Below are 14,479 nucleotides of genomic sequence, written 5' to 3' on the forward strand. Positions count from 1 at the left end.
TAACATTTCCTGCTTTAGTTGGTTGAATTGGAATATAAAAAATCCTTGATCAAAGCTGTCAAAATATAATTAGGCCCAAGAGGGTGTGCCCAAGGACAATTTTAAGTTTGGGGTCTGCCTTGAGAGATTCGGGGTTTGTAGATAGTCCTTCCCTTGAAGTTTGGGGTCTGCTATGAATGCTGAACTCCAAAAACATGTTTGTTTTATGTTAGAATGACCAACCTCTGATTGTTTTGACTATTTTACCTCTGGTACATATATTTTTAAAGGTTTTTAATTTTAGATTTCTTTAGACATACCCCACTCCCTCCAAATTTAACGTTGGATGCTGGTTAACTAGATTTGACTCTCATTGACCGTTAGTCTATGTTTTTTATTTTCTTCAAATAAAAAAAAATATATATAAAAAATATAAAACTCCGATGATGAAATGCTGAATATGCCTTCAGTGATTTCTATTTCGTATGCAATTTGCTATTTTAAATAAAGTATTTATATTATATTATTTAACAAGCATGAACCGATGAATGTACTCAATGGGTGTTTTAAATTTTAATTCATATATTTGATGACCATTGAAGATATATTGGCATTTCATCACGTGAGAGTTTTAAATTATTATTTTTTTTTTATTAGAAGAAAATAGAAAATCTTACCATTGAAGGCATACTCGACATTTTATAATGGGAGTTTTAGATTATTACTATTATTATTTTATTAGAATAAAATAGAAAACCTAGATTAATGGTCAAGGTGAATGAGAGTCAAACTTAGCTGACCAGGCAGGTAACGTATAAAGAAAATTCTAAAAAATCCTATTTTTAAACAATAATTTAATAATTTAATTTATAATAAAATAACACATTTTAAGAGTATTAGTTATTTAAAAATGAAATAAACAAATTTATTTATCGATTTTGAACAATTGTAAAGAGATTTAATATAAGAAGATTGATTAAAATTTTGCCATCGAGAACTCCTCGAAATTTGCGTCTCAAAGTAAGATTGAAAAGCCTCTTTGCATGAACTAGGGTTTATGGTTTTACTTTTTTCATTCGTCTTATATATATCTCGTATTTCTAAATGATTACTTCTTATTTATTTTGTTTTGTTTTTGCCAAGGATTAATTCTGTTTTAAAATGAGTTTTCGAATTCTCTTCAACCACTTGGGTAGTTCTAGGCAATCTCTGCATGGATATACTTGTCTCGCGCCTCAAATTGCGAAAATCAACCAAACTGGTACCTTGTTTAATTCCAGTAATGAACTTTCTTTGGGGAGGCAACTGTTTTTGAGATCGTTCAGTGCTCAAGTTTCTTCTTCAGACCAATTGAATCTCATCAAGTTGTTAAGGGAAAGGACAAGTGCACCTATAAAAGAGGTCAAGTCTGCTCTAGTCAATTGCAATTGGGATATTGGTAAGGCTCTTTGAGTTGGAGAATTATGTTTTTTAGAATATTAAGACATGTCTCATAGTAATATCTACTTAATGCAGAGAATGCACAGACAGAGCTGAGGAAAAGAGGTATTGTTTTAGCATCAAAGAAGTCCTCGAGGACTGCTACTGAGGGTTTACTTGCTTTAGCACAAAATGAGAGCAAAGCTGCACTTATTGAACTTAACTGCGAGACTGATTTTGTTTCGAGAAATGAAATATTTCAGTATTTGGTGAGTATGGAGTTATAGTCTTTGATAAGTGTACTATGTCATCTGTTCGTGTAGTCATTAGTAACGACACTGATTACTGAGTCAATTGATGCATTGGTCCTTAGAAAACTATTTGAGATACATATATCTGTAGAGTTTTTTTGAAGTTCGAGAAAATAAATTATTGCCTATATGTTTTGAGAGTGGATCTTGAGTCTGTTCTACACTTCTACATAATCCATGTCTAGGTTCACGATACATAAAAGTCTGGATTGGCCCCTAGTTGTTTAAGCTTTGATTGTTCTGCAAATGATCATGCCTTTACCCAGACCGGATGATCATGCCTGAATCTTGCAGATTTATTATGAATTTGTCTCTGACATGTAATATATCCTTCTTCTGTTATTGTTTAGTTAATCTGAAGTGATGCTTTCATTAGGTTCTGTATGCACACGTTTAACAAGCCAATTTATTTGATGCCAAACTCTTAAAACATTTTGAAACTTCCAATAGAATACAATTTTAGTCTCTGCCTATGTTCCATATTCTAATTATTTTTCTTTTTTTTTCAGGCCTTATCTCTGGCAAAGCTTGCTTTGTCAGTTGAAAGTTCTCGAGCAGGTTTCACGGCCTTTTCTCTTGGGTCCAGACTACTTGGAGGTGAGACATCTTACATCTGATAGAGTTTGTTTTGTTGATTGCCCTAGATATTTTTATCTCTTTGTATAGTCTTACAGCCTGTTATTATGATCATTTCTATGGGTTAGAAACTTTTTTTTCTGATCACAATGATATTAAAAAAGTGTGGATCTTTATTGCTATTATTTTCCTAATTATATACATTTTATGTTTACTTAGAATACAACCGGATACCTTTTATGTAACTTGAAACTCATTGAAAGTTTCCTCACTTTCAAAGTGATCTATTTCCTTTGTAGAGTTTTGATATATTTTCTTGTACAGGAATTGAAGATAAATCTAGATCATCCAAAACTAAGGGGAAACAACGGTTCAAAGCAATTACAGAAGTGGCGGCAATGGTTGGGGAGAATGTGAAGCTCGAAGGGTTATACAGTGTCAACATCTTCACATGGTGTTGTTTCTTCATACCTCCATAAGGAGTCCTCAACCAGGTAATGCAATATTTTCTTACTATATTCTATATATTTTAATGGGAATGACAAAGCGCGAGGTACATACGAATGCTGATATCTGTGAGGAATAATTACCTTATGAGTGCAGGTTTGGGGCGTCTTGCTGGTATTGTGACTCTGGAATCAGAAGACAAGAAAGTTCCACTGGATGCCCTTCTTCGAGTTGGTTCTGAATTGGCAATGCACGCCGTCGCAGCAAAGCCACAATTCTTATCGAGGGAACTTGTTTCTTCGAGGTAACTTGAGAGAGAACGTGATATCCTTAAATCTCAGGTACTTTGGAAGTTGGAACATTTTATACGCGTTTAGTTTTGAGACGTAATAGCACCTTCCCCGTCCTTTTTCTTTGAGCCTAGTGAGTTCAGGGAGCAAGCCTAGGTGCCCACTACTAAAGGCGGTTGAGCCAATAGCCAAGACAAACTTTGGATTGCATAAACTGTAAACTCAGCTCTTGTCCATTGCTTTGTATTTGAGTTATGGAGTATACTCAATCTTCCATTTTACAATTTGAAGTCGTCTGTCATTATTATGGTTGGAAGACATCCATATGGTACCAAATGTTACCAAATGCTTGCTCAAGGCGTCACAGAGATATATTACAGCAGTGATTTTGGTTGACACAAATTACCACAGATATTTGAGTGTGTCTAGCTGTGTAATAGCAGTATAAACATTCAGTTTTATATACACAGTAGCAGTATATAAACATTTAACTGCTTGAAAACTGCAATCCATGTTTTTTTTTAAACTTTGCAAACCTCCACAGAGCAAAAGAGCCTGTATCATCTGAATTTGGCAATTCCAATAGCTAGCATATTTTCTGTTTAAACTTATCTTTTGTTCATTTGATTTTTTTTTTTTTCCGCCAGGCAGAAAGTACAGGAAACCAAAAATTGCCATAGAGAAAATGGTGGAGGGTCAGTATCGCGGAAATACATGGAAGAAGTAGTTCTCTTGGAGCAAAAGTTTATTGTAAATGATGCTATTAATGTCAAGGTGCTTTACTTTCCATATATGATTAGGAGGTCGTTATGGTCATATACTCATATCATGGTCATCGGAGAATACCATGGCGTAAAAGATTAGATCTAGGGTTGTTCCCATTTTGCACTGCTAATCTTATTATTGCAACTATTGCAGAAACTGATAGATGATCTATCAAAGGAGTGGGATTTCCAGTGAAGGTTGGCAAATTTTTTAGAATGGAAGTTGGAGAAGGAATTCAAAGGTAATACATATCGTAGAAACAAGTTTTATTATAACATAACTACCCATATTATAACATAACATAACATAACTACTAGGGTGAAGCTCTGTTCCCTACTTGTATAAGAGAGTGGTGCTTCTCTTCCTCTTCCACAGGTCTCTCGAGCCTGCAGGTTGCTACTAACCTTGAAGAGAATAGGCGAAGAGGTTCTTCCCATTATGGAATGCAAGAGCAAAAGCGGAAATCCCAGTATTGTAAGAGAAGGGTCAGCTCATCCAAGCTGAGCTAAGAGGTGGTGCATTTCTGAGTCACTGAGGAACCAAGTCTACCCCGAAAGTGGCCAACCCTCTTGTTTACTTGAATTGCCCGTGGATGTCAACCCAGGTCTTGTTTTGTCCAATCGGTGGGTATTAGGTGTTGCCCCCTTAAGGTCTAAGTTAGTCTGTTATTTTCATTATTAAAGATGAAATGGAGCAGGTCAGAAGGCTGGGGAGCGTGAAAGCTACTTAGTAAAGGGATCTTTGAAAGCAGCTCTAGAAGAAGGATTCTCTTCCTCCTGCTTGAGTTTTAACGATCTCTTTCTCTTAGGGCCGGCAAAAGCAATAAAGATCTTAATGGAAAGCGACTAAAGACTCCCCTAAGATAAGGTAGGTTAAGGGGTAGGAACAAGCGTCGTGCTGCTTGCAGCGTAGGGCTAATCGATCCACTATCCTCCGCTACTGGACGACTGCCCCTCCCCTAACTTTACTGGACCAGGGCTTCCCCAAGCTGTACTACGTAGCCTTTTTGTTTGGACAGAAAGTCAGTCGAGCACTCTCACGCCCACCCATTAATAAAGAAGAAACGAAACCCGAGGTACACTAGAAAAGAAAGAAGAGGGGGACCTACGCGTGCGAGTCCACAAAGGATTGTGTAAGAGACTAGTCGGCTGGCTATTGTTCCTAGAGTAGTGTGCCTAAGAGAAGCGGGTGCTCTTCCCTCACTAGGGTTCTACCGACCGAGGGCGAGTAGCTTCCCGTCCTTTCTTGTCTCTTAGTTTGCTAAAGTAAAGGTTCTTTTGCTCTCTGTTTCATCGAGTGTGATAAAGTGAGGAAAGCCGAGGAAAGAAGAAAAGCCTTCCCTCGATCGCGGTTCGCAGATCTTCCTCAAGGCAAGGGTAGCGTCTCATTATTCACAATAATCGTTTTCTTCTTTTTGTAGAAGAATGCTCTCCTCCTGAGTCAAGCCCGGAGGCAGCAAGACATAGGAAGTCCAGACAAGACAAGTCCTTTCCTTCTAGTGTGCTTACCTAAATGAATCTTCTAAGCACCTTGCACTCTAATGTAGAGAAAGTAGTTTGTTCATGACAAGGAGACAGATTTGAAGATGAAGTCAGGAAGAAGGAATCCAATACCAAAACCGTCCACTTCCATTGACGAAGAGAGTGGGACTCAGAGGGGGATCAAAACACCAAGTATTTCCATGCGTTGGTGAACATGAACAAAAGCAGATCCTTCCTAAGTTCATATCTGAAATCAAAACTCAAACTGAACACTGATTATAGTCTTAAAAGAGCTTTCCTATCAGTTTCATTTTTAGAGAGGAAGTAGAAAGCCACAACTACCCCTACTTCATATTTATTCCATAGGGTTTTTTTACATTATTACCCTAAGATATATTATGTTCAAGTTATCATATAGAATGCCGATACAGAGAAAAAGGGCTGGAGGAACCGGGAGAAAGAAAGGGAATAGGTAGCTAGGCTGGCTTAGAAAAAAAGAAAACTGTTATCTCTTTTTGTTTTTGAATTTGTTTTTTGGACTTTGGAGGTTGAGTTCTGATGATCTCTACCTATTAAAAGATCCAGTAAGAGAATTTGTGCTACCTGTTGCCTGCGCCTAATACCTTTTTAAGCATATTGTCAGTGTTTAAAAAAACGCATCAAATCCTCAAGGCTCTGTCTCTTGAGGCTTGAGCTTCAATAGTAGAAGAAAGAAAGAGAATGAGGAAAAATGGAAGTTTGTGATATTAGAATGAGGTGTTTTGATGCTCAAAAGTCAAAAACATAACCTAATAGGGAGTTTTTTAATCTTTTAAAAGAAGTTATGAGTGGTTAAGTAGCCAAAAAAATTAAAAAAATTGGGAAAAAAGTAAAAAAATAATAATAGAAACTTGTAAGGCTGGCCTCAAAGTGCTAAAGCCGTAAAATGGCTTTAAGGCACTCCTTGACGCTTAAGCCTCAATACTTTTTTCAAAACCTTGTACATTGTACTCTCCATGATCCTTCTGGTCCCAATTTGACAATTTCTCAATCCTGGTCCCCATCCATGTTGCTTCTGATTTTCAGTAATGAAGTAAACAAGATTCTAATGGCTCATGTTAGTTTGTATTGGTTTCTCTAAGAACTGAATGTATTTCCATATATGTAGATAAAATTTTCATACTGTTTCATGCATATATGTTAGATACTTAATACTGCGGTGAACTTCAGGGATGAGACATTGAGTGGGGCTGATGATGTGGCTCAAGCAGCTTAAGTTAGAGGTAATATTGTGCCCCTTGTTCAGAAAAATGTTTTGCATTTTGAGTAGTGAGTAGTGACCCTTTTTATCTTTCTCCATTTTCTTTCCTGGAAAGCAGTTACTGAAGTTTCAATTGAGATCACTTTTTGTATTTATATTTTGGGCTGGTAGAAGAGAAATTCTGGTTCGGGATAAAGATCATTCATTCATGGATGTTCAGTCGTGAAGTGCCTCATATGAAATTGTATCATGCAGTCCTGTTAATGGTTTGCCTTTCTAAGTTAAGAAATTTTGATATAGACAATTTTTGAGCGAGCACTGAATAAAAGGTTTCAGCTATTTCACTTTCTGTTGTTTTGAAATCTTGTTTGCACATGTTCTACTTAAATTCAAACTTAATTATAACTCTTCAACAAAAACACTAGAAATTACCCCAAATGTTCTACTCATAAAGTGTTGTTTTCCATAGTGTTGTTAGCCTGCAAGGTTAGTCAATAGTGTGAACCTGTTCTATAAGGGCTTAACAGAATGCTATGTTCAAAAAAAAATTGTATCAGTAAAGAAAGAGGAGAATCCATCGACAAGTTTAACAACCTCAAAAAGAGAGAATTAATATTCAATCTTGTTTTGGGGTTTTATTTCTCCAACCTCCCCAATTCAGGCAAACGATGGTAATCAAATCAGAAAACTAAAATTTGATTAAATTAATGTGTTTTAGTCTTTTAGAAGCCCATTTCAACTGTTTCTTTATAAATCCAAAGATTCGAAAAAGTTAAGTTGGACCAGTCAAAGCCCATCATTTTATTACTAACTTAGAGACTCCGATTGCTTTGGTCTCAAGGTACTGCTGACGCTTGACCTCAGCATCCCGCGGTATGGTTCTTGCTTCTCTTTGATAAAGCAAAGTAAAGCGAATCAAAGGCTCAAAGCAAAGCACCACCACCTTAGTTCCATCTGTTTTTATGTGGTTACTGTATATATAAACCAACATTCCCCTTCTCGATCTGTTCATTTTTCCAATTGTACTGAAATTCTAATCACTCATTGCTGTTCTTCATCACATCTATTATCATCGTTTTCCAGTTGGGTCGCTCTTCATGGAGGTAGAATGGTAGATATATCAAATCCTTGAAGGATTCTTATGTTAGCTATGTTTTTTCATGAGCTCATGTATATTTGTATGGACTTAGCATCGTCGAGGCTATGCCAACATAGAGCGAGTAGAGCACGGTTAGATGTGTATTAAAATTTTTATTTTTTGAGAATGATCTGAATACTCAAGAAAAACGAATTCCGGCCACTGATGTTTATCCTATGTATATAATCTTTTCGTACATGTTGCAAATGTGTGTGGCACCGTTCCATTTTTAGCGAGCATATAGAATAATACAATTATTTTACAACATGTTTTGTAAAATCTAGTGTTCACTTCAGGAATCGTATTTATCGAAAAGTTGATGATTCTAATACATCACCCACACTCTAATACTTTATTACCATGCAGCATTGTTGTTAATTTGGTGTTCATGTCCGATTTTTTTTTTTTTCTATTCTTTTTAATGTCAATTTTCATGGAGGATCTTGATCAATGAGTTATGATTTTGACAGTGATAAATAACTGAATTGAATCTTTGTTTTGTTTCAACCCTCTTTAATATGCATGTCTTATTTGCAATGTAGTCTGTTGAAATGAAGGTTGAAATGGTGGGGCTACATGAAAGAGACTCAGGAAAAGCATATCCAAAATAAAGGGTAAGATTTGCAGTGCCCTCTACTCCTCTCTATCTTCCATCCATCTTTACATCAATCATATTAATCTTAGCCAATCTTATATTGGGGATTTGATTGTTAACTAAGTAATTGATTTTCCAGGTATTGAGAAGGTGGAAGTGGATGCAAGCAGTCAAAAAAAGTTGTGGTAACTGGATATGCACATAAGAACAAGATACTAAAAGCAGTGAGAAGAGCTGGACTTAAAGCAGAGTTTTGGTCTGCACACAATGACATCTTTCATGCTTATGCCAGTGGAAGCTCTGGAATCATGAGAATCCATAACTTTAACTTTTTCTAGTCGTTCAATAATTTGTCCACTAGCACTTATTTTTGTGCTTCCAATTTTACTTTTTTTGTTTCCTTTATAAATATATGTTCATCAAGACAATGAAATGAAGAGGCGAAGTTTGATTTATTATTTCCATATTCCTATTCCTATACATAGAATTCTTTTCATTGTTGTGAGTGTGTGACGTATTTTTAGCTTTACTTTTTATTTTAGAAGTTGTGATGTTTAATCAAGTGAGCGAGCGAAACGATCTTTGGTCGACAATGGTAAGTGGATAAAATGTTATTTGGTTGGTTTTGGCTGTTCTCAATCTCGCTCATTCTTTCTCCCTCTGCTCATGCCCCCACTGTTTGCAGTTATCTAGTCTGATAGTCTGAAGATGGCATGATCTAGTTTGTGATGTTTACCAAAAGCATTGCTGGACCATATGCCCAAAACAGTAGCAGAATTAAATTACTTATGGTAAAATCGTATAAGTGAAACTGAAAAGGAAACGTGCCGCTGAAAAAATGGTACAAAACTCAAGTGGGGAGAGAGAGAGAAGAAAAAGGAAAGATGCATTTGAGCGAGAACGAGGGGATAGAAAAAAAATAACGTTTGTGGTGACGGGTGGCTCGGTTTTGTAGGCTCAGCTCTCTATGTTCTGAACTATCAAGAAGAGGTGCTCACGAGGTTCGGACCTTGGATCCTCGCGCCTCATCTCCATGGTCCGACCATCTAAAAACATCGGTCGTGTTCGTTTCATTCAAGGTACTTACGATTCATCCAATGCAAATCATACAAATTTCGAGCTTAATTAGACAGCATGGACCATGCTCTTGATATATACCTGCCTGTTTTACTTAAAACGTTTATATGCACAGGGGATGTGAGTAAAAGAAAGATGTTGGAAAAGCATTGAAAGGTGCCGATTGTGTTTTCCATCTTGCGTCGTATGGCATGTCAGGAAAGGAGATGATGCAAACTGGGCGTATAGACAATGTCAATATTAATGGTACATGTCATGTGTTGGATGCTTGTCTTGAGTTTGGGATTAAGAGGTTGTGTATGTGAGCACATACAATGTTGTGTTTGGGGGGTAAGGAGATTATTAATGGCAATGAAGCATTGCCTTATTTTCCTATAGATGACCATGTGGATCCATATGGTTGGAGCAAATCTATTGCTGAACAGTTGGTTCTCAAAAGCAAAGCGGTCGCCCTTCCAAGTATGTATTCTTTTCTGAAACCGAATGTTTGATTTTCATTACTGACTTATGTGGTGTACATGACACCAACCATCTCTTTTTTTTACGATTTTTATATTCTGATTTTGCCAAGTCCAAAATCGTGGGGTAAATATGTTGGGACTAAATTCCGCCCGCTCAATAGTAGGCCCCTTCCACTTCATTTCTAGGTTCTTGAGAGCATTCCCAATGCAAGTTAGTATTGAGGGAAATTGAGAATTTTCACCTTTTTAATCAAAACCCTTGTTCAATGCAAGGGTGACAAAGTCGGTCACTTGTCACTAAAGTCAAAAGCGAGAATAGCAGTTGGTACCGAGATAGTTACCGAAGTTGTGGAGCTTCGGACGGAATTTTTTTATTCCGCCTCTCGCGGTGTTTTTATATTTTTCGTTTCTCATTCGGTCGCGTGTTTTTCGACTTTTCTTTTTTCCGCTTTTTTTTTTTTTCGACCGGATATTTAATTACGTCAGGCGTTTTTCGATTTTTACATTCGGATGGAATCAAACATTCCGCCGAGATTCAAAGTCACCTCTCGATTGGCCAAACCTCGCCTACTTTTCACCAAAACGGTAACAAAGAGGGAAAATTGAGCCTACGTGGAGGTGAAAAATATTGACTTGCATGCATTGGGAATGCTAGGAAGTGTATAACTAGGTGAAACATGTGGATATTGACCTTCACATTTTGTGTATTTGAAGTCTTGAGAGCAGGTCCAACAGAGGGCTGCTATAATGGGCTGCTAAAAGGTGTCACATAGGCCTTTTTGCAGCCCCAATCAAATTTGCCACCGAAAATCCAAAAACTAGTCCAATGGGACTTTTTAGTCGCTATTAAAATCGGGATACGGTGGCGAAACTCTACCATCCAGATAGTCCAGACGCTAAAACACACAATTTTCTTCTAGCCAGTACGATGGAAAAATTTATGCCGTCGCCCATTTAATTAAAATGGGTGACCAGGGCGATAAAGCTGGGCTTCGTCTACAAATTACCAACAACGGTAGAAACTATGTCGTCCTCGGCTCCTGAAATTTATTATGGCAGCTGCGAAGGTCTTAACTTTTATTGGGTTTATAGCTCTTTCCAAATTTAGGAGCCTTTAGTACCCCATTGGAAATACATTTTGATAGTTAGGGTGCTATATTTGCCTTTAGCAGCCCATATAGCACCCAATTGGACTTTGCTCTGGAACCCATCTACATTTCTAGTTACCTCCGCTCAATATGCAACAGTATTAACCTCCCAAAACCGCAGGAAATTTCCTTTATTAATCTTCCTAAGGGGAGAGGTGTGGAGTCCTTTTATTTATTTATTTTCCGCTAATAGATAGTAATTCATGACTTAGTGGAATACGGCCTTTCCTCCTCCTCTCCCTCCCCACCCCCAAACGGGGTACCTGTTGTTTTAGTTCCAAATGTATGGATCTTATAAACTTTTGTCTATGAAAAGGAAGTCCAACTTATAAGTTTCCTATGCCTTTGGGCTCGCATACAATTTGACTTTTTAGAGTGGATGGGCCCTATCTTACACTTTTGGTTTAGGCACCTAACCAGTGGGATGAATCCGTTTGTGCATCACCTTTATCGTGTTTGTATTTATGATGAGTTTTTGCAGTGTCTCTTTTGAACAATATCACAGAATTGGGATATAATAATGTGTTATACATTTTTCAGTAATGGAAAAACAACAGTATACTGTCATTGGTGGCATGTGGTAACTACCGCTATATAAATAGACCAGGACATTTCCCTTTTTTCTGTGTTCTTAGCTCTGATATGTTTATTAGAGTCATTTCATAATACTATTATCGCAGATCACAATCTATATCGCCACAGAAAACAGCCTCTTCACTTTCGTTCCCGCCGACACATAGCCAACTGGAGTAGCCTATTGGTGCTCTGGATGCTTCCATGTTTTGTTGGCTCGCAGGAGGAAAAAATGGCACTTGCCTTTATACATGTGCCATACGCCCTGCTGCTATCTATGGTCCAGGTGAAGAGAGGCACTTCCCTAGGATAGTCTCACTTGCAAAGTTAGTCTGTACACGCTCAGAATAGGGATAAAGATGAAGACAGATTGGGTTTATGTGGGATAATCTCGCATTTGCTCTAATATTGGCAAGTATGGGACTCTTGGATGACATTCCTGGTAAAAAGGACGCCCTGTCGCTGCTGGACAGCCTTACTTCATATCTGATGGTATTTTCTGGAGATCGCCAAGACTTTGATTGGATGAGCCCGAAATACGGCCTGAATTTTCTTTGCCGAGTATAACAAAGCAAGGACCGCTTTTTCTATATAAGAGTAATTTTTCTACCGGAGGAGTGTCTGTCTTGCTTGTGAAGTAGATCGGCCTTTTCGACTGTGTTCGCCCTTGAACAGATCAACTGATGGGCGAAATCGGATAAATTTAGCCGATAGAGCCCCGTTTCTCCTCGGTTGGTTTCATGAGGACGGAGGTGTTATCGAGGTATTCTTTGAGGGTGGCTAATGCTTGTGGCATTGATCGCTCCATGAGAATTGCTTTCGCCTTTCGAGTATTTGTAAGAATGGTCGGCACTTGTCCGATGCTCGATATGAATCGGCCGGAGTGCAGCCACCATACCGACAACTTTTGTATCTCGCTTTTTGTTTTGGTCGGCATGTCGGCGAACGCCAATTTGGTCCTGATTTGCTTCATACCTCGCCACGAGACCGATATCCGAAAATTTTTTCGGAGGACGCACCAAAAGACACTTCTCCGGTTCAGTTTCATTCCGTTCGTCGTCAGTCCGGAGAACGCTTTGCTCGAGCGGGTGAGGTGGTCGGCTGCTTTTTTGTTTTTGACAACCATGCGTCGCCAATGTAGACCTCCATGGTATCACCTAACATGTCCCGGAACATGTTAGTTACTAGTTATTGATAGTCGCCCCCGCTTCTTTAGTCCGAATGGGAGAACGTTATGTAACAGTAAGTTCCTTTGTTCGGGTGATGAATGATGTTTTCTCCGATCTTCTTCGACTAGTGGTATCTCGATTGTACCCCGCTTATACGCTGTCCATGAATGATAGCGACTCGTGCCCCACAAGTCCGGCCGACTAGCCGGGTATTCTTGGTAGGGGAAGCCGCCTTTTGGAGTTTCTTGATTGACGCGGTGAAGTCGACGACAAACGGATCGCGGCCATTCTTTTTCGACCGCCACTATGTTGGCGATCCACTCTGGTAGTCGACCATGGATGAAACCGACTTGTTTGAGCTTATCTACCTCGCCGCTGATTGCTTTTTGAAAGCGTAGTGACAATCGCCTAGACGTTGTCGAACCGGGTTTGGCACCGTGGTTGACGCTTAACCTAAGGCATGCACACTAGGGTCTATACCGAGCACATCAATATACCTACTGCTTAACACATCTTTATTCATGGACGAAACTTTACAAGTTGAGCCTTAAGTGTGGGGTCGAGGTCAGTTCTACATAGACGAAGTTTAGGGTCGCCCGGTTCCGTGTTCACTTGCTTTGCTTGTCTTGAGTCGGTGCTTGGCTCTCAGCGCGCTTCGCTACGGAGGATTGTTCTTTGTAGAGTGCGGTAAGTGCTAGGCTGGTTGTTGAGTCGCCGAGGAACCGGGCGCCCTCCTCGTGGTTCACGACAACGGGGTCGACGGATCTGGAAGGCGTGACAACAGAGGACCGCGTTCCCCCCTTTCTTCTCGTTCGAGAGGAGGCGGTGGTGGTGTCAATGAGACTTTGCTTGTTCGTGATGCCTTCCAAATGGGCGACCTCCATGATTAAATGCGTTAGCTGGTGCCGCTGCTTTGGTAGTGGTCGAGATCGGGTCGCCGAAAGTGGAAACTCTTTGTTGGATCCCCCACGTTACCTGCTTTTGTGCTTCGCCTCACCTCGCCCACTCAAATCTTTAGCCATTGTATAACTTGTGGGTTCAGTAGGGGATGGTGATGGGAGGTTCAAATGACCTTGCTTGCTGCGATGATCTCGTTACAATGATGGGCCTCGAAATGATTGCTTCGTTCCATCATTCCCCTCGCCTGAAAACGGATGACCTGATGTAGCGGGAAGGTACGGCCCTGCATTTGATGTATCCAACGCCGCCCTAGAATTGCGTTGTAGACGACTTGGTATCCAGACGCCAAAGCTGGCGTGAAGCCGACTTTGTCTTCCCGGATCCCACCGGTGACCGGGAGATGATATCTCCTATTGGGTCGGCTCGAGCCGCTTGAATCCCGGGCAGGGTGCAATGGGGTCTATGAAGACCGACTTTGGTAAGTTCATCTCTTGGATTGTGTGGTAGAACGGTAATATCGCAAGAGCTGCCAGGTCTATCGTAACTCGCTGACGGTCCAGGGCCACCGATTTTGACGTGGACCACGGTGAGCATCAGTTATGTGGGAGGCGCACCTTTGTTGAGGTCGGCCTCGAGAAGGTGATGTCTCCTCGTTTCATACCAGAACTCGCGCGGCACGCTGCAGCTTTCGTGAGGAGAAATTGTATACTTCATGGAGGGCACCTACGCCGCCTTCTTTTTCCCGCGAACTTGAGACGGAATCATCTTGGATGGTGATCGTGTGGATGGTTCTCATCTTGGTCGCGACCTCTCGATGGTTGGCGGCGATCCCCGATAAACGCCGTTCTGGAACGCCCTCGGCTGTGAGGGCGGCTTTGAGGCCTCGATGGCTCCTTCGCGGGTGGGGACC

The 14,479-nt window shown here is 39.8% G+C and overlaps 2 pseudogenes across 1 annotated transcript; both read left to right on the plus strand.

Annotated features, from left to right (window-relative positions):
* Positions 1-850: 850 nt before the first annotated feature.
* LOC147503671 (elongation factor Ts, mitochondrial-like) lies at positions 851-8,595 on the plus strand (annotated as a pseudogene). Its single transcript, XR_015192791.1, has 11 exons — positions 851-999; positions 1,123-1,417; positions 1,495-1,667; positions 2,219-2,306; positions 2,610-2,779; positions 2,889-3,073; positions 3,670-3,796; positions 3,941-4,028; positions 6,478-6,530; positions 8,189-8,260; positions 8,381-8,595. The product of XR_015192791.1 is annotated as an elongation factor Ts, mitochondrial-like (transcript).
* Positions 8,596-9,125: 530 nt separating this feature from the next.
* On the plus strand, positions 9,126-12,021 carry LOC147503672 (uncharacterized; annotated as a pseudogene).
* The last annotated feature ends 2,458 nt before the right edge of the window (positions 12,022-14,479 follow it).

This window comes from Coptis chinensis, chromosome 4, assembly GCF_015680905.1.
Source record: "Coptis chinensis isolate HL-2020 chromosome 4, ASM1568090v1, whole genome shotgun sequence".
Lineage (NCBI taxonomy): Eukaryota > Viridiplantae > Streptophyta > Magnoliopsida > Ranunculales > Ranunculaceae > Coptis > Coptis chinensis.